The sequence below is a fragment of the Ctenocephalides felis genome, unplaced genomic scaffold (assembly GCF_003426905.1).
Source record: "Ctenocephalides felis isolate EL2017-DRISC unplaced genomic scaffold, ASM342690v1 CF-g0.4_SCAFFOLD_01492, whole genome shotgun sequence".
NCBI classification, from domain to species: Eukaryota; Metazoa; Arthropoda; class Insecta; order Siphonaptera; family Pulicidae; genus Ctenocephalides; species Ctenocephalides felis.
The window spans coordinates 32,207,274-32,235,081 of NW_020537646.1; positions in this window are offsets into that span (position 1 = coordinate 32,207,274).

Sequence of the window (27,808 nt, forward strand, 5' to 3'; positions counted from 1 at the left end):
AATAGTTAAACTTATAAATTATCCAAAAACAAAAAAAATCGAATTTCTGAAAATTGTATAGTAAAGTACCTAGACAATATTAGAATACCCCGTGGTAAAGTACACCCATAATGATTCGATGAACAAAATAGCGATGTCATTTGTTTTGTCAGTTTCACTTATTTTCTAGATATAAAACTATGGAACTGTTTTCAGTAAAATTTGCAGATAAATCATCATTGCAGAAATATATTTTTTCATATTTTTCTAAAATTTGTGATCTCTTAATGATGATCAAGTCAAGTCATCCCTTGATGATTAATTTTTTCTAAAAAATTTCATTCCTTGATCAGAGGGCAAAAAAACAAAAAAGGGAAAGTATTCAACCAAAATCTGTCTTTTATCCTGTGATTAACGATGATTTTAACAAACAAAAAATTAGACAAATATGGTAAAATCTAAAGTTGAATAAGTAATAACTAAGAAATAGTTATATATATATATATATATATATATATATATATATATATATATATATAGTAAACAACTCAGCTTGAAACAATTGAATTTTCTTCTTGTACAAATTGCACTATGTTTTTTGTAATATTTGTGTTAATTTAATTTTTTCTTGACCAACGGATATGTAATTACCTTATGGAGCAAATAAAACATTCAAAAAAGATATTTTTTTAAAAGTATACTTTTAAATATACATGTTGCACTCCTAACTAATTATAATGATAATTCTTGCTCATTATCGTGCATGTCAATAGCGTGGTTATTTCATTTACAGAAGTCGTTTAATTATATCAAATAAAGACCAAACATGAATAAGCTTTTTTTATATTTATCCATTTCAATGAACAAAAACCGAACAAAAACTTCCAAACCGGTACTTATATGTTCATATGCACACACAACAAACTATCTAATTAAACTCAACGACTGAATGCCTACATGTATATTCTAATTATTTCAAATAAATTCATTTTGCGTAATGAGTATTATAATTAAAGCAAACAGGAAACAGCAAATACTGAATAAAATATTTTGAATGGTAGCATTAATAGAAATAATGCATGTATAACACAATAATATTAAAATATAAAACACGTAATAGGATTGCTCGCTTAATTGGGGATAGTTTTCAGTGTTTTGTTAGCGAAAATCCGGATTAAAAATTTTGATTTATTTTATGTGTAAGTAGATAAGCACTCGGTGGACATCGGATTAAAATTGTAAAAATTAGAGCATGGACATGAACATAGCATACATTTTTATATTAAATTATATTATTTAAACTATGTAGGGTAGAGCGGAGCTTAAAGGTCCGCGAGTAAAAAGGTTCACCACCGATATTTTAAAAATGAGTTAAGTATTTGTTAATAACAATATTTGAAAGAAGAAGGACAAAAATGTATAACCTGCCATCATCTTGATGCTTATGGCGTTGCTATCGGCAAATGAACTGAAATGTTAGAAATTCCATAACACAAGTATTTTCTTCCGTTGTTACTTCTTTGGTTGTGAGCACTGTTGTTCAGTTAACGAGATATTGATTTAATTTATAAGTATACGTTTTTTTTGTTCTATAAGATGTATTATTAATTTTAAGTCAGATTCAATAGTTTTTTATATAACCTCTATAAAAGCTTAAACATGGATGGGGTGAAAAGGACCAACTGAACCTTTACCCAGGAAAAAAAAAATAAATCGTAAATTAAGTTACAAAAATAAACTCTACAAGAGCATACATAAATCAAATGAATAGTTATTCCAATTTTGCTGATGAATATTTCTGACAAAATACCAGATTAAGGTTATATATAGTGTTAAGTCTGCAAATAATGTGCTCATATAAATTATAATTTATATTTTGTTGAATAACGTAAGAATTATTTTGTAAAATCGTTTAAATCAAAAATAAGCATTGAACCTTTTGCCCTTGAGGTAAAACGAGGCAGGTGACATTTTTTTGATAAAAAACAGCAAATGGTTGTTTGTTAGATATATTTTATTTGTTGTAATATAATTGGGCTAGTGTTCACAATATAATTGCTCATAATCCAATCAAATTGGTCCTTTGTGCCCTGCCCTACCTGATGTTCTGAATTATTTTATAAATTTAGCAGTGGTATAATCTTGATTCATTCTTGAATACATCTCTTTCGTGTAATATTATCTGTACTAAATACTTCCCAAGTATTTGATCAATGTCCTAATTCATGATTATCTATTGATAACCTCAGAGGCCCATCATTTTTCGACCCTTTTATCATTTTCGATTTGTCGATATCGATTTCCATTCTGTATAGATTTCTCATCTTACAAAAAAACGACAATTACAAAAAAACTATTTCAATTGTTATAATTGAGTGATCAACTTGTGTGAGTTATTATTTTAAAGCAAAAAGTATACTGTAATACAACAATCATTTTTTGTTTTATATAATTTTTAGTTAAATGGTATCACGTTTCTGGTGTCGAAACGTGAAACTCTTTCATACAATTAATCCGAAATGTAAACAAAGAAAATTCAATATAATATTATATATATAATATAAATTTTATCACCATATTTTATTTTATTTAATTAATTTTATCACAAATGGTAGGTTTAGAAACTTTCCGATATGTGTAAATTTTTTAAAATCAACGCTTAAAGTTGAGAAAATAGAAGTTTGAAATTTTGACTCTTCTTATTATACCAAATTTGAAGGAATTCCAATATTTGAACCACTTTTTGTAGGCCTATAATATTTAAAAATATTTGCTTAAAGAACCATAAATTATATCATTATAAAAAGCTTCATCAAAATCGTACAGATTTTTTTAGAAATTGCAAGGAAACAACCCAGGCGAAATTTATTGAAAACTATTTAGCACGATTCCCAGCTGAAGCCTTTCAAAAAATTTTGAAATAATCAAAATCGGGTCAGGATTTTTTGTGAAAACATTTTTTGCCAATTATAAAAAAAGTGCGAATCGAAATGTCGCGACAAACTAATGATCAAGTTATTTCCAATGGCTTTTGAAATTTTGGAAACTGGTGTGGTCATGTTTTTAGATCGATAAGAAGTCAAATTCTGACTTTCATATTCAATCATTCAAACACTGTTACGACCCGATTAATCCCTAACATAAATTATGAAAAGATTTTGTGGTCCAGCTAGATACTACGAAACTCTATTGAAAATTACACTTTTTGTTCATAATGTCGAAGACGAGATATAATAATATTAGTCTGATATATTAACTATCGTGCCCTAAGGCAAATTGCAGAAAGTTTCCGTACCATAACGAAATGATCGATAAATATTAAATGTTTTCAAATAGATTATTAAAAATACTGTAACATTTGTCTAATATTTATTTATAAGAATTATATATACTAAATTACAAAGTTAGTGATTTATTTGAAGTATCTAAGTGAACTTCAAAACTTTAGTCGGAATTAAAATTGAAATAAATTAATAATATAAAATTGAACCTGAATTATTTTCAATATACAAAAAAAATGACAAAAAAATATTTTTTTCCACAATTAGACAACAATTGTTTTTAAATCATTTAATTCAAATTCTTATTTCTCTCAAAAACTGCCATTTTTGTATATTTAGTTCTGTATACTGTAAACTGCCTTTGCCAAAAACAATCAACTATTTCTCCCAATCATTACTATTTGAATAAATAGAAATCGAATGTTTTTTGAACCATTTAAGCCAAAATGTTCAAAAACCTTCAAAACGTCGAGAAATGCCAAAATTTTCATTACTATAACTACCCCACCCTAACACACCCCTTAACTAACTACCCTACGGGAAGTTTAAAAGGTAATAGTTAGTTTTAGTTGAATATTTGAATGAAATAATACATTGATATATTTAATGAAAAATAAAAAATGGTAATAAAGGGATTAAGTTTTATAATGCTTATTCTGTGTGACAAGTATTAAAATATATTTTTATGATTTGTTTAGAACAGGGTTGAGCTTTAGGCATTAACAAATACCCATACATACTTCTCAGATTTAGTATCAAATTTTTACGATAACTTAAAATGTAGAAAAAGCTAATTAGCCAATCAGATTTTCTGGCAAAAAAAAACTCATCCTTCATTTTGAATTATGGTTCTCACACCATTATTCCATTCATTGTTCGTTTAATAAATACCTACTCGTACATCAAAACAACATATTCACTTACGTGTTCGCATTACGTGCTGGAGAAATTCAATTTATATCAAATATCACTTGTCTGAAAGGCAGTGATTTTTGTTGACGTATTTCATACACGTTAATGCGTAATGCCGTGAGCTCTGAAGCTCGTTCCTCTCCCCGAAACGTTGTTTATGCGCGTCAACGAAAACTTTGTGCTTTTCCCAAAAGCTCTACCCCCTTCAGATTTTAAAGACCGGCGTGTTGTAGAGTATATTCAAATTCTATTTAAATTTGTATTTATACTGAGTTGTTTCGGCAATTACCGGTATGAATATTCAAAAGCTGACACAACAACCTTCGAAACATATAACTGCGTACGCCTTACTCTTAAGTTAGAAGGGAAAGTTACCATTGCAGAATTGAACAAAAATTCCGGTGGGCCGGAGGCGATTTTCGGGAAGTAGCGGATCAATTTAGTCATGTTAGCAGGAACATGAAAAATATCGTTAAGAAATTCCTGTTCAAACCGAAAAGTTGCGAGAAAAACATGTTGATTTTAATTTGGAATATCGATTGAATTATGGATAATGGGTAAAGAGTATTGGAAAATATAAACAAGTTATTTTCCCAAATAAACAAACACTATATTTATATTTAAACGGATATTTGAAGAATTTTTTTACCAAGAAGAATCTCAAGATCTACAAGCCTTAAATAAACTATCTCAACATTATAACATTTTTTTCTTAAAGTTATTGTTTTAGATAATACTAATGTTAGGGTTAATATTGTTTTAGAGTTATTTTCTGTAGTTACTAAATTTAATCCTGTATCCGTAAGTATAAATATAGTAATATATTTGGAATACTTGGTAACATAGATAATATTCACTATGTAATATATTTTGAAGAATTCTATGAATATAGTAAAATATTATGCGCCGACTAAACTATCGAATTCTTATCATCATTAAAATTAATATTGATTAATATATCACATAATAACTCACATTTGAAAAAATTAAACTAAAGAACATTTTTTGAAATTTATTTGATATTACTTTATTCAAATGTACTGTAAATTCAATTGAATATTATTGAGTTTGTGATATATCCTATTTCATATTCAAGTAACAATCTATTTTTTACAGAATAATTAACATCTGATAGATTGTAGCTATGAAATAATGATTGCATTTGACAAAGCACAATATACTAGAAGATCAATTATATAATGTTGTATAAGAAAGTAATTGGATCTACAATGTCTAGAAAAGCTCAATATTATTGTTGAGATATATATCTAAAAATAAGCCTGATGAGTTTGAGATTAAACTCCAATATATGCTATAATTTTTTATTTAAATCAATCAATCAATCAATGTCAATGTTTGTGAAGTTATGAAGAAGTCTATATAATACATGTATCCAACTAAAATGTTTGTCCATCTGTTTATCACATTTTGATCTGTTTGATAAATCAGAGATATTTTTCTCATAATTATAATTGCAAGTTGACATCGTTAGACAATTTTTTTCTCAATTGGACATGATTTTTTCTCGTCCTTCATAATATTGTCAGAGCTACTGTCTTGTGAGTTGACGCAATATACAGAACTGTGCATGTCCGTCATTTTTGATATGTGAGAAAAATGTACTACCATAAGATTTTGGTTTACCTTATTATTATCGCCTTATTTTTAATTCTACATATCTTATTTTCCTCTTCAAATTTATTAATCTTTGAGACAATTTTTGTAATAGTTTAAATAGTTATATTGATTAATGTCAAAAATCACACCTGGGGTTAGTTGATACAAAACTAGTTGTAACGTACAATAATTATATACATATTCAATTGAAAATGATTGGGTGGAATGTATAATTTGAAAGATTTATGCGCATGTAAATTGTGTTATAGCAGACACTATATCTTTTTTCTTATTATGAAAATAATTTTAATTGACTTTGATTTATGATAAGAATTTCTGGCAGGTGTTACTAAATATTTTACGTGTATTGATCATAGTTTACGCTGATTTACAAAAAAATTACTCAGCAACATGTCAGTTTTATTGAGAATAAGCAAGGAATAAATTACCAGAGGCATTATTGTCGTCATGACATTCACCGGTAAATGTTACAATTAGCCCCAAACACGAGGCAATTTATAACACCGAATTTTTTTTAGAAAATCATTACTTGGATAATAATAATAAGGTGAAATTTGTAATAAATAAAGGAATTGTAATGTAAAACAAGCCCTCCAAAAAGCCAAGTACAGCCATGAAATATTATTTGGTAATGATGGTTAATCAAGTACGATTTAATCTCGTTGCAACAGCAGATTTGTTCCTCGCGGATATTACAGTAAATATATTCCTCTTCGACGATTATCCAATACGTTGTAGTAAACTTTACTCGCGATCATCTTCATATTTACATGAATTCGTTGGTAAGTTTCCTCCAGTCTACAACAATATATACATATTATATAAACTTCCATATTGCATTACCGGCTCACGAACACCAGTTCCGACCAGCAAACGCAAGGATATATATGTTATGTCCCGCACATACCTATAACAGAGAAAACTGGAATAATAGAATATAGTGTCCCTTTTGTATCCCACAGGAAACATTAGAAGCAAGAGAAAGGAATAGAAGTTATTTATTTCGGTTTTAGGTTTTCGGTAGCCGCTTTTGTATAATAATACTTAACAAGTGTACAGTGCGCGGCGCGGTTACATTTGCCGTAAGCGCACTTATTAGAATATAGTGCTCGGTTGTGTAATTTAGTATGTACGCCGAGACATTGTGTTATCAATGGAATTAAGTTTAATACGTTTAATTTTGTGAAGATTATTCTGGGGGAGAACACACAAGAACACACGAGTACATATTATTCTACCTGTTTGCAAAAGGTATTCCGAGCTTAATTGATATATGACGAGAAATATTCTTGTTTCATAATACATTTGGATATATTAGAACTTGGTAATTGAGTGGAAGGAAACAGAGACTAAAGTATGATCGCGGATGTAATTTCGCTTTTCCCATTCAGAGCTTGTGAGTTTATTTTTGTCAGAATTCTCATTTGTTCCAAATAAATTGTTCTAAGTATTATGCTAGAATACAAAGTACCTCTTGAGTATGCTTTGAACATTCAATATAAATATACTTGTAATACGTTTCACAATTCAGATATTTATTATTTAAATATTGTCTATATTTATTTATATATTGTAGTTAATAATACGACTTTTTAAAAACAAACAAGAGTGTATGTTTATTAAATAAAATATTTCACTGCAAGTTGCTCTGCTGAAAAGCTCATTTAAAATGTATAAATAGAAGCTATAACTCAAGGATGAGCAACCCGCGGCCCGCGGGCCGCATGCGGCCCGCCGGAGGTTTTTCTGCGGCCCGCCAAGCATTTTTCAACTACAGATTATTTTTCTAGATATTTTATTAAATACAGCTGTAAAGGCTAATTTTGATATCAGTCAAATACTGGTAAAAACTGTTGAAATAGCATTTCCTAATAAAATAAATATTAATTTAAACATTAGTTAACAATATTGCAAGAAAAATTGAGAACTTGTCGCGAGATTTAAATCATTATTTTTGGATATGAAAAAAACAATTGTAGTAATTTCGTCATTTAGGTAATAAAGAATAATATCTTTTGCAGTATCTTGTGTTTCACATTTCATTTTCAGGAAACGAAAATGTGAACAAATTTTAATTGTAATTCGAAATATTCAAAGCTAACAAAACAGCTGTTCTCATGTATATGTTTTCTTCGCCATTTACCATGCAAATTAGTACAGATTTAGAAAATGTATTTTTTCAGTAAACATCGCAATATTTTATAAATCTCATGTCAGCCCTAAGAAATTTTCGCTTTTGAAAAAAAATCCAAATCAAATTATATTTTTGAAAGTACGTATGTGTGCAAACAATTACACAGATCCACAAAAGAAAAGTCGCTGGATAATAATTCATTCATTCAGAAAAAATGCTAAAAAATGCCAGTTTTTAGATGTGATTCTTGTGGCAATTTTTAATTTTGCTGCAATTACATTATTTCCGCGCTCAGTCAACAAATCTTTTGACTTAATTTTAGTTCAGACTTTTGAGTTTATGAAAAAGCTTCAATTTTATTTTAAAAGAAAAAGCAATTTATTTTTATCATGGGTTGTAAGAACGTAACACTTTTTTTAAATTTTGTTCTTTATTTTAATTTTATTAATGCGGAATGGAAAACTACATACAACTCCAAATTTTCTTTATTTTATAATATTCATTTTAGTAGTCCAATCATTTTTTATTTAGCTCGGTAATCAATCAATTAACTAATATCGCCTTTTTTGTGAACGTTTTTAATAAAAATTTGATCAAGAATTTTCTGAGTTAATAAAAAAGGTTGATTTTATCCGTTCTATTCGCTGCAAAATTTTAAAAACAATTCTTAGATATTGGCAACGAAATGGTTACCTCCGATAAAACCAACTGATTTGCAGGCTTATCCTACCGTACATATATTTCCCGATGTGCATTAGAAGTACATAGTTTTTGAATGTCTTGCAGAAAGAGCAATTCTAGCAAAAAAATTAGAAATTTAACATTATAATCTGAAGATAAAACTGTTTTTGAGAGAAAACTGATTTTTTTTCAGAGTTATTGAAATTTTACTCGTTTCGCTATGCATAGCATAACCTAATTATGTATTGTAGTATTTTAGCGTTGTAGCGGGTAAATTATCAATGTAATTTGTGTTAGCTGTCCCTTTTATTTATACATCACATATTTATACATTCAAAATTTGTTAGTCATTTCTAATACAAATGATTTTCTAAAAATATTTCCTGTGGCTAAACGTTTGCCGGGTCAGCTAGTATATATATATATATAAATTACGTGCGGCCCGCCATAAAATTTTTAAAACCAAATTGGCCCGCGGGTTAAAAAGGTTGCTCGCCCTTGCTATAACTATTTTTACACAAAATCCAATGTTTTTCTCATGTTTTTTGAGAACATATTTATGGATATTCGTAATTATTTTAATTAAAATTAATTAACTTATGCCAGTACTAGTGATTTTGAACAATTTTATTGCAAGTATCAGGTTTGACGAAATTTTGATCAATCATTCATTTTTGTTCAATATTGCATAAAATTATATAGTACTACAGAGCCAAGAATAAAAATTAAAATTTGTCAGAGATGGTTGGCTTGTATTTTCTACACCAAGTATGCAAGAAATGATTGCTAAAAACAGACCAAAATAAAAAAGACCAGTATTTGTTTGAAAACCATCTTTTTCCATGACTTTTCTCTATCCGTTAGAGTTACAGACAAAAACAATTTTTTGTGAACTGCTTTCTTAAAGATTAGCATCTTAGCATGTCCTTAGCCTTACTCTACATGTAATTCTGTTCGTAGTATATGGACACAATTGTGTTTGTTATATGTTGCATTTTTCCTCAATAAATATCTCTAATAAATATATTAACGATTGAGACTTTTTATGATATCATTGAATATTAAACTTACATTACAAAATAAACGTCATTTTGTCCGTATTTCCCGTACATATTGTGTGTACGGAAAATATGGACATAGTGTAGATGCAAATATTTTTTATTTAAATTTGTTCGTTTATATATTGTATAATTTATGAATATTTTTTCTTGGAACTTAATAAACTGCACTTGATTTATTTGATATTGTTATATGAGAGGCACATTTTATGAATGTATAAATAATATTTTAACATCCATTTATTAAACCAGAAACTATCTACATCAATTTATTGATATTCACAACACATTTTTCTTGAATATTCTTTCCTGAATGATGCATTTGTCTCATATGATATTTTCATAATATGTCACACAAAATATGTGATAACTTCATGCTTTTAAATATTTTATATGAATGGGGTTTACATATATTGCTGTTGGATGTTCTCTAGTTGAACTGCTAGAAAAATTCATCTTATGAATTTATAATATCAATTCATCCTACTTCAAGAAATAAGTACTAACGTCAATAGTCTTGTACTATAATCATTAAGTCATAAAAGTCGAATGATATTTATTTAAATACTATCAACAATCGACATTCAAATATTAATATTAACCAAAATGTATTGTCCAAAGGCACGCAAAGTAAACTTATAAATCATAAGTTTGACTTTATTAAACGTTACTTTCATAGATATTATTTCAATTTCATTCATAATATGCAACAAAACATAAATTGCAAATTGTTGTACTTTCGCATGTTGCATTGATTCACTTTTTATGGTTCAGTTGAATTAATTCTTATAAAGTTATTAAAATTTGCAATAGTGTGTTGTACAAAAAAAAAATAGAAAAGTTATAGTATAGCAGTAATAAACCCAAAATTTATTTGTAATTTTATATTTAACAAGCAAGATAAATGACGTAACCTTAAAACTCAATGGTATTGAGTGAAGAACAGAAAGAAATAGATATGAGTATATATTTTTAATTTTTATTAACAATTTTCAAATCTACAGTGGATATAACAATAACGGATGAACAAAGATTAGACCAATTACTGGAATGATAGTATAAACGTTTTATAAAAAAATCAAACGGTTATCTCAAAAAAATCGGAACAAAAATAATTATCGTATATAGACTTAAATTTATACTTCCAACATAAAGTGTTTTTACGAAGTGCTCAAAACGACATTCGCCATCGCTGTTTTCCAGGCGCGTAAAGAGTAAAAATTCGTTCATTTTTTATAAAAATCCTGTCGCACTTTTTTCGTCTAGTGTTCCCGCCGGGAAAATAATGAATTAAAATTTCAAGTGACGTTTTCGCATTGTTGTCTCGTGTGTTTTTGTGTCCGGATTTTTATGATTTTTTTGTTCTATTTGTGCTCGACTCGTGATTTACAGATGATTTTTGTTAGTTTCAACGAATCACGACTGTAGCTTTTTCATCGTTTTAATATGGTAATGCGATATTCCAATGAATAAATGGATGCGTATGTCGTGCGTTTGAGTGCGCGATATTGTTATATAAACAATTTTATTTAATGAATAAAATATGTATACTAGTTTTATAGATACAACACAAAGTTTCATATTCTATTGACAATAATGATTTTACGAAAAAAGCCTATTTAATCCACAAACGCGCAAAGAATTTAGGTCAAAAAATAATTTAAAGGATATGTATTATATTATATGTATATAATAATTAGTGTAAATTTAAATTTTAGTAATCATTTTTAAAACTTAATTAAAATTCAATAAGTATATGCTTCTTAAATTTTGTTCTATAGGTTTCTAAAAATTGTATGAGAAATTGAAGAGTTTTTATTAGACATAAAAAGTAAAATGTATAGCTAATGCTTCGAATGCATTGTAAATATGATGCATTAATAATATGATTTGATTTTTATTGATTCATTTTTTAACAAAAAACTTTCTTAATTTACTTTCATGACACTAAAATTGTATATCAAAATATAATTAAAAAATACTCAATATTATTATTATTTATTTAAACTCAATTTTAAATTCAAGTTCTCATATATGGTCGTATATAGTCGCCCACATTTTTATTAAACTTCAAGGATAATAACAATTTATTCCACTTTGATATTATTATATAATAATAATAATAATAATAATAATAATAATAATAATAATAATTACGCCTATTGAAGATAATTCAGTAAACTATTTTATATTATATAAAAACGCTCATAATTGTTATAAATATAAGTATTAAATTAGGTATATGACCTAGTAAGATATTTAAGCATATGTACAATAAAACAAAATTATGCGTATATCCTTAAAATTAATTTTAAAATACATTATTATTTTTTGTTCATGATCAATGTATTATTTCATTCATACAAAAAAAGTTTAAAACTATTATATATTATCTCTTTTATTTCAGAAACTTGTATAGAGGAGCCAGGCTCTATCTGTAACAGGGGTAACATGCGTTTTTCAAAAAGATCGATATTAAAATATTTTATGATTGAACATTTGAACCGTTTTCCATGATATTGTCATACCGCAGGACGACGCAATAAACAGAACTGTGCAGGTCTGTCATTTTTTATTCATAATATAAAATTGACTAATCTTAAATGTTATATACCTCAATTTGCTTCAAATTAATCAATCTTTGATGATGTGTAATTTTTATTATTGATGAAATTGTATAAGGGGATAGTTGAAACAAACCCTTGGGACTGGAAATACGTAACATACCCAAATTATATACAGATCATGTGTAGATGATTCGGAGGAATGTATAGTTTGTAAGTTACAAGAGACACTATATCTTGTATTTGGATTATGATATTAATTGTAGTTCATGTTGATTTATGATAAAAATATATATTACAAGAGACATTGTATATTTTATTTGTCTTATTTATAGTTTGCGTTGAATAAAAAATTGGCTTTGAAACAAGTCAATTATTTTAAAAATAAGTGAAGTATAAGTTATCAGAAGTATTATTGTTGTTACTACTAGCTTTGAAAGATGTTACAACTAGCCCCAAACACGGGGTAAAATGTAACACTGCACTTTTTTTAGAAATTGATTAATTGTGAAATAATAAACAACAGTTGTGGTATTAATTTTATATGATTCGCTAGAAGAATAATTACATTAATTATCCATCTTTATTTCTTTCAAATATATTCAATGGATCTTAATATATATGAATTAACAAGAAAAACTTTTACAATAATCCTCCATTTTCTCTATGTCAACAGCTAAATCACTATTGATTGCTTTAGCGTCAAGAAGATTATACTTAAAATGCTATATTTATAGAACTGTTTCCTCAAATATTGCACTTATCCAAATGTACATCGCCGTCAGCGGTCGCATATGTATTTATACATTTGTAAATATCATAGATATTCCTTAGAACCCGTACGCCGAGAGCAATATTTCTTGATCTGAGCTGACATTTATATTTTCCGCGCGTTCTGCCGCAAATCATTCGCGTTTTTCCTCTTTTACTGATATATGAAAAAAATCTCCTATCTTATCCTGTTCTATATGATCGAGAGTGTGCTACGCATGTTTACGACACTTGTCTCTATATGAGGCATGGGCGTCTTGTTATTCAGTACATAGATTGCCATAAAATATAACTCACAACCAAACCAATTAACGGGGAAAATACTCACTAATAGGACGTAGAGTTCATAAATTTAAGAATAAATTAAAGCAAAGCATAAAGGTCCAATTTGACTTTATACATTTATATGATGATAACCAAAGCTATCATATCAAGATAAATACCACAAATACCACAAATACCACAAATCGAACAAACAACTATCTGACTATATTCTGTAAATCCATCTAATTCGTCATTGTAGAATTATGTTTTTTGCTATCTCTCAAAAAATTATTACCTAGTCCTTTTTACCCTGTAGGCGGTGTAAAATAAAACAGCCAGGTGGCAAACAGATTCAATATCATATTAATTTCCCGTAGGATAAAATCGAAATTGCTAATTTTTGCATCTCTTGACGTTTCAGAAGTTTTTAAACATTTTAGCATACCTTGGAAGAATGGATGTGTGTATATGTAAACACAATTTTTCTTCGAGGATTTTTGGCGTTTGGAACATCCGATTTGAATGATTCCAAAAGCAACTGATACTTATTGATAAGGAGATGTGCTGATTAGTTCTTGGCAAAAGTTGGTTCATCCGTTTCGGAGATACGGAGAAAAGGGTGCAGAAATTAGAACTCGAAATGTTGAGCATACGGAGCATCCGATTTTATTGATTCAAAATATATTCAAATGGTATTGGTGAAGAGCAGTAGCGAATAGTTTTTGGCAAGGACAGGTCCAGCCGTTTTGGAGATACGGAGCTGAATGTTAAAAAAATAGCAGATTTTGGCAGAACAAATCATCCGATTTGAATGATTCATAAAATCCCCTGCTGGTATTGACAAAACGATTGTTTTGACATATAAAGACAATGGTGAATTATATTTAGTTGAGAATTTTAATGAACATATTTCGATAATTATTTGTTTTATATGTGTTATTTGCGGTGAAACCTAATCATTTACGAACACACAAACATGCAACCAAACCTGTTTTCAAAATTACAAACCCATTCATAAACATTATGAAATAATTTAACCTACAAAATAAATGCAATTTCCCATAACAATTAGCAAAACCACAAAACGAAATTAGTGCATAACGAATTATGCATTAAACAAATATTAGTATTTTCAATTATTACTAGAAAACATTATAATAATATGAACATAAAAATTCAATAATGCATGCTATTTGCCAAAAATAAATTTTCTTGTTATTATTAATTCATCACTTCTACATACGTAAAATATTTTTTTTTACTTTTTTCGTTTTACTTGTTACATTTTAAAGTAATTTATAACATAACTTTACACAAAAATAATGATTTAATTAGACTTGATTCCTAATTAATCACATTACCTACACATGCATCAACAGATTCTATGACATCCGACTAACTAAATATTTCATTTAATAGTTTTGTATATCAACAAACTGCTTGAAATGCTCGATTTTAAATATAATTTAAATTAATAATATCTATTTATTATTGAATATTTACTTAACTTATATAATAAATAATGTTGACGTAAATAGCATGATATATGGATAGAATAACAAAAAATAATGTGTGTTAGTAAATTATATATTGTAGATTAAATAGTGACATATAGAGATGAATATTGCAGAGAGTGTAAATAGAGACAATAAACAAGTAATTAGAGATGAGGTATTAATAGAGACAAACTAAGTTAAGAATAATATGGGTAGCACTGCCCTAGGGTAGGTCCGTTAAACTCCAACTTAATTCAGTAAAGAATGGTGTGATAGATTTACCATTTACGCCAATTCACAACGCAGTGCACAAAATTTGCTTTGTTCAAAAGTAAACATATATTTTATTAATATTTTTCAGTTAAAAAGGACATTTCTGCTGCACGATGTCAGGTTATCCAGAGCGGGGTTCAAATTTTCGACCCAGTCCACACGAGTCCATGAGCTTAACCATTACACCATAGAACACCCTTACATATATAAAATATATATATATATATATATATATATATATATATGTGTGTGTGTATATATATATATATATTAGGGTGGTCCTTAATATGGACATTTTCGAATATCCTTGCTCCAAAGGACTCAAATGGTTCCAAATAGATGAAAAACAATTCTCTGAAAGTTTTAGCTCTTAATATTGTCTTTTAGATAGAGCGCAATTCATGCTATTTCCATACAAAGTTTGATTAAATTACGCAATATCTAAAAGTTAATATTAAGAGCTAAAACTTTCAGAGAATTATTTTTTATCGATTTCGAACCATTTGAGCCCTTGGGAGCAAGGAAATTCAAAATGTCCATATTAAGGATCACCCTAATATATATATATATATATATATATATATATATATATATATATATATTTGTATAGTGAATAGAAAAAGCATCTCTTATAAAATATCTTCCACAATATTCGCAAAGCGATTTTCTCGAAATAAAATTGTGACAAGTGAACTTCTTATCTGCACGGACATATCAATTTAATTAGTACTATGTATAGCAGAAGACGTTTTTCAAATCTTTTTAAAGCTCCGCCGCCTTGATCTTTCAATTATATTTTTTCACTACTTCGTCTTTTATCCTAGCATAATTGTGTTCCGAGCTTTTGTAACTCTCTCCAGCTTTCTCTTCTGAGAAAAATCTCGTGATATATTATTTCTGTGTGCATTTTTTCTTTTCGAAATTAATTCTGAACATGTCGCATGGCAAAAAAATCTCCAGCCTTGGAAAAGAGCTAAGCTACTTACACTTATTCTTATTCCTGATACGAAACATAATCTAGTTCTATTATCAGGGATGGCACGCGAGGCTTATGGGAATTTATAATATAAATGAAATAAATGTTAGGGTCAAATTAATATCATGGGGAAAAAAACATTACTAACAAGTTATAAAATGCTTATGCAAAAGATAAAATTATAATATTTATATTATATTATATTATATTATAATATTATAATATTTATTAGGTATTGAAATATTTTTCAATTGTTATCTTTTTTTGACGAGCACCTGAGATACTAACTGATCACTTTTTGGTTATGTGAATTTATTGTATAATTGTATTCGAATAATATTCCATAATGCAAAAAATATGTTAAAGTAAGATTCAAATTTGAAAGGAAGACGTCTCCCAACGTATTTCGGTATGGTAATATCTTTTTAAACTAGTTTATTTATAAATTACTGGTTTCCTATATTCAATATTCATTTTTATATATAGTAAAATTTTTATTAAAAAAAAGAACTTATCGATTATCCTCTTGAAGAACTGGAGAAAACTCAAGATTTTTGTAATATATTGTTTATAGAGAAATAATATTGTAAACCCTGTTCCAGCAAAGAGGATTACTGAAGAGAATTGCATTTATAGCATACGTTATTTCTGACTTCAAGTACTGAAAGAGTACTAAGTAGTCGATGTAATACGAAAATTTAATATATAAATATCTCATGTCATCATGTATAGAAAAATAAAAATAAAATGAAAACGCGCTATAATTCTAAATTATTTATCTCTAACCACAAACTTAGATAAGAAAAACTTATGAACGATTTATAAAACGCATTTATCAAATAGCAAATATTAATTAAATATTTATTAATATCTCAAATCAGAAGTTCATACTTTTGCCAGAAAATTTGATTTGATAAATTTATGTTTACTCGAAAACATCGGCAGGTCTATCTACGTAATTGTGTTATTAAATATTTTTAATAAAATTTAGCATGGCTATAGAGTTCATGATTTTACTAAACGTACATCCTAAAATATTAAAGACGTATAAAAAGTGGTTGAATTATAAAAAGTGTTCAAGGTTTCAAATAATAGACCACGGTTTTTTTATAAGTAATTAGTATTGTTGCAAATATTAATAATCCATTTGAAAGATATGAATTGGGTTCTGTATTATTTAGTTTTTGCTAAAAACTTTTTAGTAGAAGCTAAAACTGAAAATAACATTTAAAAACTTAATCCAAAATAGCTAAATAGTTAAATAGTTACGTATACTCGTCAGTCAATATCAATAAATAGAAATGACAATATTATAAGAAAAGTAGGTTGATAAAAATTGGTTGGTTGATGATGGCACGTATATAGTTCTGAAAAGTTGCACATAAATATTCAACCAACAAAAAATATTTTGGTTTCTATTTTGGATTAACTGTTAAAAATACAAACATACCTATTTAACTTAATATAAATAATAAATAAACATAAATTCATTGCCTTAAAATCATAGATTTTTTTTATCATCACACAAGGATAAACAAAACAGTTTGGTAAATAACCAGGTCATATAAATCTCTGGTATTATATAAAACTCGAAAATAGTATAATATAATAATCTAATATATATCTTATTGTAAAATAAAAGTAATAATAAAAAGCATTCTTAATGTTATTATTGTTTAAACAAAAACAAAAATATTAACTATTTGGTAAAATAAAAATTATTGCATCCAATTATCACAATGTATACATCAATTTCATTTGAAGTATATAAGCATATCAACAACTAAGTTAGATAATTTGATTTTGTTTTTTGTCAAAAACCCAAAAAAAATAATGCTATTTTACACATCTCTTCACTTATTCGTATATATACGTAACTCCAAAATAGCTTAATAGCTAAATCTCATCTGTTACTGATTAAGGGACCGATTCTGCCGCATAACAGACCAATGTTATGGCAAGGCCATGTTACGGCTCAAGTTTCATACATGGTATTGAAACATACTGAATACTGTCAAAGTGTCATGTATTTGCTGTGCATTCAAGCATTTCACACATAAACTGCTACGTCAGTCGTATGTTATGAAGCTGTGTCAGAAACACCCTGTTATCTAAGATCGTTTTTTTTACATGTGTGCCGTTTCTAGGTTAGTTTGCTATGTGACCTGAGAAATACGCCTGACTGCACACCAACCACATAGCTTTTGTCAAAATTTAGTATGAAAATTTCTTCATAAGATGGCCATAACATTGGTCTGTTATGCGGTAGAATCGATCCGTAAGTCACTAAATTTCACTTTAAAGTAGTTATTTATTAATATTAATAATATTCTTATCGTAACTGAATTAGAATAGCTTAAAAACTTAATTATGCAGATGATTTTTGATAACCAATGAATATAATGTTTTCCTCTTTTCCTATTCCTAATCCATGTTTTGCATCCAATTATCACAATGTATACATCAATTTCATTTGAAGTATATAAGCATATCAACAACTAAGTTAGATAATTTGATTTTGTTTTTTGTCAAAAACCCAAAAAAAATAATGCTATTTTACACATCTCTTCACTTATTCGTATATATACGTAACTCCAAAATAGCTTTATAGCTAATCTCATCTGTTACTGATTAAGGGACCGATTCTGCCGCATAACAGACCAATGTTATGGCAAGGCCATGTTACGGCTCAAGTTTCATACATGGTATTGAAACATACTGAATACTGTCAAAGTGTCATGTATTTGCTGTGCATTCAAGCATTTCACACATAAACTGCTACGTCAGTCGTATGTTATGAAGCTGTGTCAGAAACACCCTGTTATCTAAGATCGTTTTTTTTACATGTGTGCCGTTTCTAGGTTAGTTTGCTATGTGACCTGAGAAATACGCCTGACTGCACACCAACCACATAGCTTTTGTCAAAATTTAGTATGAAAATTTCTTCATAAGATGGCCATAACATTGGTCTGTTATGCGGTAGAATCGATCCGTAAGTCACTAAATTTCACTTTAAAGTAGTTATTTATTAATATTAAATAATAGGAATTTCTTATCGTAACTGAATTAGAATAGCTTAAAAACTTAATTATGCAGATGATTTTTGATAACCAATGAATATAATGTTTTCCTCTTTTCCTATTCCTAATCCATGTTTTCTATTTTCTATTATAAAAAATTAAATTTTACAAACTAAAATCAATAGTCATATATATTGTTTTATTAACGTACTGTAAGACTATATTCATCGAAGCAGTGCTTTACATTTTTATTTAACTTGAATATAAATTAATAATTACTATAATTTATAATTATTAATAATTACTTTCGGCGTGACAATGTCAATAAACCTGAATATAGTAAAAATCCCTCTACACTAGTTGAACACTAATCTATCTCAACTATTAACCCATTGGATAAGTCAACACGTTATAAGTCCACTACCAAAATATCCCTACGTATCAATTCCAACAGGCGAAACACCAAGAAAGGGTTTGCTCCATTTCTCCGACACAAATAGAAAGAAATGTCCTAGGTTTCGACGTTCGATTGTGTGTGCTAGTTTTTTTTTGTCAGATCTTTCATTTCCTGTCTGTAGCATTCGACGGAAATAGAGCCTCCCAATGTTCCGGTCAGAAGAGATACCGACGGGCGCGTTTGCAAAGATTGCGGCGCTCCAAGAGTTACTTATACAGGTATGGGTATGTATATTGCATTCAGATAGGAAATCCTCATTGCATTAGGGAAAGGATTCCGTAGAGACTATTACGAATTTATAAACTGAGATTGAATAAATAAAAGTGTTAATTTGGGTTACTGTTTTGAATGATAAAATACAATCAAATTGATTGTGAATTGGTAGATGTGGAGATTTTTACCTAACTCTTTAGTTCAAGTTTAGTAACCAAATTTTCAAATCACCAACTAGCCATTAACAAAAGATATTTTACATATGGACTACGTTTGCAATTTAATTAAAAGCATCTACGCTGGAAACCACGGTCATTTAGTAGCCAACCTGATACGTATATACAAAAATTGTTTGCAATATTGTAAAAACTGTTAAATGTTTTATGTCAATACATGGCAACAAATAAAATGAAATAAACTAGCATAAAACTACTCATTGAATGCAAGTTATAACTGTCATTTCGACTCGACCGATTATTGACTAAAACTAATCAGCACGATTCTCAAATAGTACCCTAGTAGTGGTTTTTGAATTTTCAAAATCGATTCACGAATTTAGACTTTAACGTGGGCAAAAAATTTGACTCTTTTGACAAATGAAAGAAACCAAGAAACGGCTCGACCGATCGTGAAGCAAAAGTAACCAGCACAAAGAGAGAGCTTATCGAATTTCATCGATTCAAAAAAGTTTTATAAATATCATCGTAAAAATATATTAATATGAATATTTAACAATTTAAATACGAAGAAACGATCCTTCCGATCTCTTAAAACTAATGAGCACGATTCCCAAATGATATCTTTCAAACAGTTTCTGAATGTTTAAAAACGATGCAAGATTTTTGGCTAAAACATGTACGAGATTTTGTAGACTTTTCTGTTGATTAGAAACAGCTTGGCTGATTGTTACACAAAACTGACAGACGGTAGTCGTTATCTAGTTACATCAAATGACATAATTTAAATAAAAAGTAAGTAAGTAAAATAGGCCTATTGGGAAAACCATGTGAAAAAACGAGCTAAACATACCACCTTGAAGGTGGCGTTTAACCGTACTTTTCAAAGTGATCATCTTTAAAACGGTGGCTCTGATAATGAGCAAAAAAAGTATTGATGCATTTTTTGTAGATAATTTTATGCTTTACAATATTTGGAGGAATAATATGAATTTCGAGATTTCTTTTATAATTGTATTTCAAACAATTTTGACAAGTTACAGTTCATTATTAATTATAGTAACCTTCACCCTGATTTTAGGTTTAAATTGACCGGGCTATTAGCATAGCAAAAAGTATTTATATAATAACTCCTATATTAACTACATCAATCCATGAACTTGTTACAACAAATATCTTTATAGGAATATTATCATAATGCAATTACTGTTCTGATTGCTATATAACAATAAATATAAAAAATCATAAATAGTGCATATTGAAGACTTTACTTGATACAGACAGGTAACTCCTGTACGGTAGATTTGATTAGAATAAGCAATTTATACATTGCATATTGCGAATTTGTTTGCATATTGCGAAATTATCAATCTATCTACATTGCACACAATTATCTATACAACTACAACTCTCATCATATATTATTGAACTATTGCGAATGTGAACACTTTCCTTCATAACATTAATCGAACCTTTGAAGATCCCTAATTTGATGTAGAAGAATAGTAAAATATTTTTCTATTTTGATAATGCAATTACTTCTAGGAAAGCCAACAAGAACTTCATGAAGAGTTTCGTGATGCGGTTTTTAAGGACGATGGAGAAGATGAAATGCAATAAGGTTACAAACGAAGAACTACATTAAATAATGATAAGAAAGAACTCTAATAGATATAAGTCTCAAAAGGGAAAACAACTATATCGCAAATCTGAAATCAAAGTTACTGTATTTGAAAAATATTACCGTAGCTATAATATGCTTTTAAGGAACAAGGGCAAAACAATGCAAGTTATATAAAGAAAATGCAATAAATTAAAAATCGATTTACAAGACAGCTAAGCCCAAATGTAATTCGAGAATTAAATTGTAATCAAAGAAAAGAAACGGTATATAATATGGACCTGTCTTCAAGCAATACATTTTCTCAGAACCCAGTCTACACATTTAAGATCCATTAACAGGCTCTGTTGCAATTCCTATACAATCTCTCGATCGTCTAAGTCATAGCAGTTTGAATTATTACGAAGCTTCGATGATGATACGGTGACGTCATCACCGGCTTTGATTACTGTGATGACGTCGTGATTACGTGATCGACCGATCTCCTCTGAAATCGTCTGATGATTGATTAGGTAATCGCCGACAGGAGACGTTTATTAATAGTTTGAGTGATTGCGAGTGGTCGCGTTAAGTGCGGCGAAGAATTGGATATGAATTTTTGATGAAAGGACAACTTTTCGAAGAAAAGGTCGCCGAAGATATTAATAAGCGTTTGATGTGGGTGTACAACAAAATGATACAAATTGGGAGAATGTATGAAGTGGGATATAAAGAAACTCGTGTTCTCTATACTACGAATATTGTTTATTATGACAATAGTAATAACACTATGTGTGATTATATTGATCATTTACAAAAACGTAGATGTTATTTCAGTATTTATAATAAAAAAAGGAAAAAAGTTAAGAATTATAATTTTGGCATTTCGAACATTGAGCAAACAAAAACGAGATCTGATCTGACACTTGAATTTCCTTTTGTTTTTCTCAGTGCTGTCACTATATGGGCCAATCTGTCCAGTAACATGTGATGCGTGTTGACGAGCCGCGATGCGTGTTGACAACCCGCTATATCACTCCGCCCTAATGAAAAAGATTGTTTCGTATCTCTGACTGCCATTCTTGAACTTCCTTGTAAATTTCTTTTGGTTGAGATTGTGTGATAAATTTTATTTGTTTGTGGCCGTGGCCGTTTTGAATGCCGTGTTGGCTTGTTGAGTTTGTTGATTGCTTACGTGGCCCTTCGCTGGTGAGTTAGCGGTTGAGTAGATGTGGCCCTTCGCTGGTGAGTAGCGGCTGAGTATATTTGACACTTCGCTGGTGAGTTAGCGGTTGAGTGTATGTGGCCCTTCGCTGGTGAGTTAGCGGTTGATTGTATGTGGCCCTTCGCTGGTGAGTTAGCGGTTGAGTGTATGTGGCCCTTCGCTGGTGAGTTAGCGGTTGATTATATATGGCGGTTGCCAAATTGGTTTGATGTTCCCTGTCTGTTGCCACGGTGCTTATAATCGACTTATTTACCAGAATAATAAGTGATTTATTGAGCACGTGTTGTTGTTTATCTTGAAGTGCTCTCTCGTGGTCAGAGTCTCAATTGTATGCTTAGAATGCGAGTTATGGAAGTTGTGAGCCATTTATAGTAGGTAGAGGTGTAGTAGTCCTCCATATTAATACCAAAATGATAGACAATGATAAATTTCATAAAATATTATTTATATTTCGTATATTTTATATATGATTAATATCCACGACACTATGTGTTGTCATACTGATCATAAAACGTTATTGGTATTTTCTTATTTATAATAGAAAAGAAAGGTTTCAAGAATTATACATTTTTTGGCAAAAACTACTCGGGGAGAAACAAAAACCAAATACGATCTGACACTTGAATTTATTTTTGTTTTTTTTTCTATGCTGTCACTATATGGGCCAATCTGTCCAGTAACATGTGATGCGTGTTGACGAGCCGCGATGCGTGTTGACAACCCGCTATAGATATATTAAATGTTCGAAATATTCTTGAAGGACGCTTTTAGTTAGAAATATTGCGATGCTAATAGCTTTTGCTTAATAATGATAAAACTTGAATTTCTCGCTTTAAATGGTTGACTAAATAATGTAATTAAATAATTCATCCTGAATGCCTTCTTTTTTGTTTATTAAAATTTTCTAAAATTATTTGATACTATAGAATTATTTCATGTTAAGTAGTTGAAGACTGAAACGTCAATGGCCTTTAGATTAAGTCTTAGATTAGCTTCAATACATCATTATCTTTTTAATTGTTAAACTAAGAAGATCTCATTGGAGTTCTTCTCAGACATCGCTCTCAAATATTGTCAATTTAGCTTATAGGAATTTTTATGTATTTCTGATTGCTTAATAAAACAGAGTCAAAGGCAAAAAATTTTATGTAGCTACAATATATAGTTTATTTTGCCCTAAATTTGATATTTTTGTCCCTAATCGCAAATTGCATTTGGAATGAAAGCCTCCCGCATAAAATATATAAGAAGAACCATATATCCAAACTTCGGAAAAATGTCTCAAAAAATTATTTCTTCTCATTTTTCAACCATAGACTTATTTTTTCACTTGTCTACTCATATTCATAATTTATAAAAAACATCGAAATTCCTCCTAGTACCAGCATTAATTATTTAGGACTACATCTAGACCGTAGACTCACATCGGGTCTCCATATCAAACAAAAGAGCAAACAAACGATGAAAAAACTCAAACAACTGTACTGGCTCATTGGCAGAAAATCGAAAATGTCATACGCAAACAAGATTTTAATATACAAAACCGTACTAGTACCAATATGGAGCTACGGAATAGAATTATGGGGATGTGCAAGTGCATCAAACATGAAAATTATACAGCGTACCCAGAACAAAATATCAAGGGCAATGGTAGATGCGCCTTGGTATGTAACTAATGAGGCCATCCACAGGGACCTGGAAATTAAAACTGTGAATGAAATTATAAAGACTCGGAGCTGTTCTTACCACAACAAAATCGATGATCATTCGAACGCTGAAATACAAATCATCAACAAAATGGTTCAAACAAGAAGACTCAAGAAGAAATGGCCGAAGGACCTGCAATATTAAATTATATATAGACAGCTATAGAATAATTCTAGCAGAGGATCTCTTCAATGGAGGAGACCTGTAAACGCCAAATATAATTTATCACATAGGTATATAGAAAATTGTCTTGGTCTATTAAATAATAAATAAATAAAATATTCATAATTTTTCAGTTTATTGTCTCAATAATAAGGAGTATATATAGTTCAGAAATCGACCTCTCAAGCAGAATATTGCAGATTCATATCTGATATCAAACAGTATTGATATATGTTTTCAAAATAAATAAAAAATACTTTGCCAAGTGAAAAAAATACAGTACCGCTGCAAGAGAGTAAAATGGAGCGAGGCTTAAAGTTCCACCATTATCTCAAAGAAGTAAAAAAAATTTTTTCAAAAAATATTTCAAAGTAGAGAGCAAAAGATGTGTAATTCTCCACTGCCTTAAATCAAGCAACGTCCTAATCAGGAGATAAACGGCAATGTTTGAAAATCAGTATTTTCTTTTGTTGTAAGTTTTTTAATTGTAACCACAGTTGTTAAGTTTTCTAGAACTAAATATAATCATTAAGTATATGTTATTTAATTGTTTTGCAATATGTATTTTTTTCTCAAGTAAGATTCAACAGATATTTTTATTATGAATAAAGAACCAACTGAATCTTTAACCTAGAAGAGGTGTCAACAATACAAATAGAAAATAATGTAAATCAAAAATGTTCCAACTATGCTAATGAATATTTCTGACAAAAAAACAGATCAAAGTTATACACAATAAAATCTTTGTAAAAACTGAGACCATGAAATTTACATTTTGCATTGGTTGAATAATATAACAATTTCATAGTATCTCTTTAAAATTAAAAATAGGACATTTGATCAGTTTGTTCTCTGACTGTCCCATTTTACCACGCTTATGGAATTAAAAAGCCAGGTGTCAATTTTTTTTAAAATAGCAAAACACGTAGTTTTGCAGTAAATAATTAACTGAAAATTTTACTGAACAGTTAGATTGTTGTTTGTTTGATGTGTGGTATTTGTTTTGATGTAGTTGGTTTGATTTTCACAGTATAATTGCCAAAAGCGAAGTTGAAGCTTTTTCTGAACCTGCCCTTACCTATGAAAAAATTGAGTAGATATAGAAAGTGGATATGGAAATAAAACTAATATATAAGCTCAATATCATAAATTGTCAATAAAGTGAAAGATTTTAACTTACATGTATCTGTACATGAAAATAAGTTGCTAGCTAAATACTACATCAAAAAAAAAGTTTACAAAAAGTTATGACCAGAAAACCTTACATAAGATGTCCAAGAAAGTCAAAACGATATGCAAAAGTCAACATATTCATCATTTTACTTTTGTTGAGAGAATTGATAATAAATTCTGACTTATGTCTAGTGTTTTTTCAATTCTCACGATAATTTATACAAATTATTAAACAGATTTCAATAATATACATTTAGAAATCATGTTTTGTTTGAACGAGCTACGAAAATACAAACCAGTTCCTCTGGCTATTTTCACTTGAGATATATAGCATACAAACATCTTATTTGTAAAATCTTTTCTAATAGTTCTGCAGCATCTTAATTTTCTAAAGGATTAAATAAAAGCATTATAACTCAATCTCTGTGTGTTTGTTTTGTATCAGTACACTCGTTCCTTTAACAAATACAGAGTAGATGACCTAATTTCACGTATACACAATATGTCATTGTGCGTACTGTCTTTCTACTTTTCTATCCGTTATTACTAAAGTTCCATTCTGCGATTGGTCGATCTTAAATCTTTCAGAGTAAAACTAACAATGGCCAATACGATACTCACGAGAACGATTTCTTATTGTTAGCGAAAGGGCTTTATCTGACATAAGACGGGCGCGTGTGTACGCAACTATTTATTTGGGAGACTGCCGGTGGAGGATAAATGATCTCGACGGACGAAGAGTGTTGATTTTCGGATGACGAGAGCTAGTTCGGCTTGTTAAGATAGAGGTAATATATCGTATTATGATTAACATAAAACGTTCCACCGTTTTGGAAGTAATTTTATTTTACAGGTCTCTATTATTTATGTTTTGGAATTTGTATGCAAAGAAAAATCATTGGCATCTTTGTGATCATAATTTAATTCATTCATTCAATTCATTTTATTATTAAATATTTTTCTTTATTAAGTTCTCATAGGGTGAGTTATAGTAATCGCAAAAAATTCGGAAAATTTTTACATATATTTACGTTTTAAGGCCCACGAACATTTTAGCATACTTTAGAAAAAAATGAACGTATATGTGTGTATGTATGCAGTATGTATGTGTGTAAGTTTGGCTACAATATTTCGACCACGATTTTAAGAATTTCAATATTAAGTACGATTATTAAAATAGATTTTAAAATACATCAACCTATTATTAATTTTGTTCTGAGGAAGAAAGAGGTACAAAGATCAAATTCAACTTTCAGTAATTTTACTGTCTAAACCAAATGAACTTCATCACAACACATAATATGTATCAAGCAAATATCTATCGAACTATGTTCAGTAAAATTTCCAATTAATTTCTAATTACAGATGTATAGTAATTAGCCATTCTTCTAAAATTGTCACCAGTCGGCTAGCCATCAGGGTAGTTAGTTACAATTTTAAAGCGATTTTACGAAATAATAACTAGTTTATTAAACCAATGCGAAATAAAAATGTTATGAACATTTTTTTACGAAGATCATATCGTATATAACCTTGATCTATTATTTCGTGCAAAATATTCACCAGCAAAGATGTAATAACTATCGATTCAATTCATTTTTTGTAAAATTGTTTAATTTGATCTACTTTTTTATTTACTATGATCTTATTGTTTATACGTTTGCCAGTGTGAAAGTTCATTTGGTTCTGGTACCCCATCTTCATAAAAGCTTTTATAGAGAATATTTAGGAAGAAATTTGACAAAAAAGCTCTTGAATATAACTTGCAAATAACAACAAATTTTATAGAACAATCAAATATCGCTAGCTTAAAAATTATATTGAAGTTTCATGAATTAAATAAACGAGGTGAAAATAATAAAAAAATCCGACAAAACAAAATATTTTTGTTATGGATATTCATATATAGACATTCATCTTCACATAGCACATTTTTTGTATTCTACTTCAAAATAGTATCGTTCAAAAAATCTGTACTTCAAAGTGCTTTTCATATGATGGTGATAGACCTTCTTACCAGAGGGCCTTTAAACCCCGCTCTTACCTAT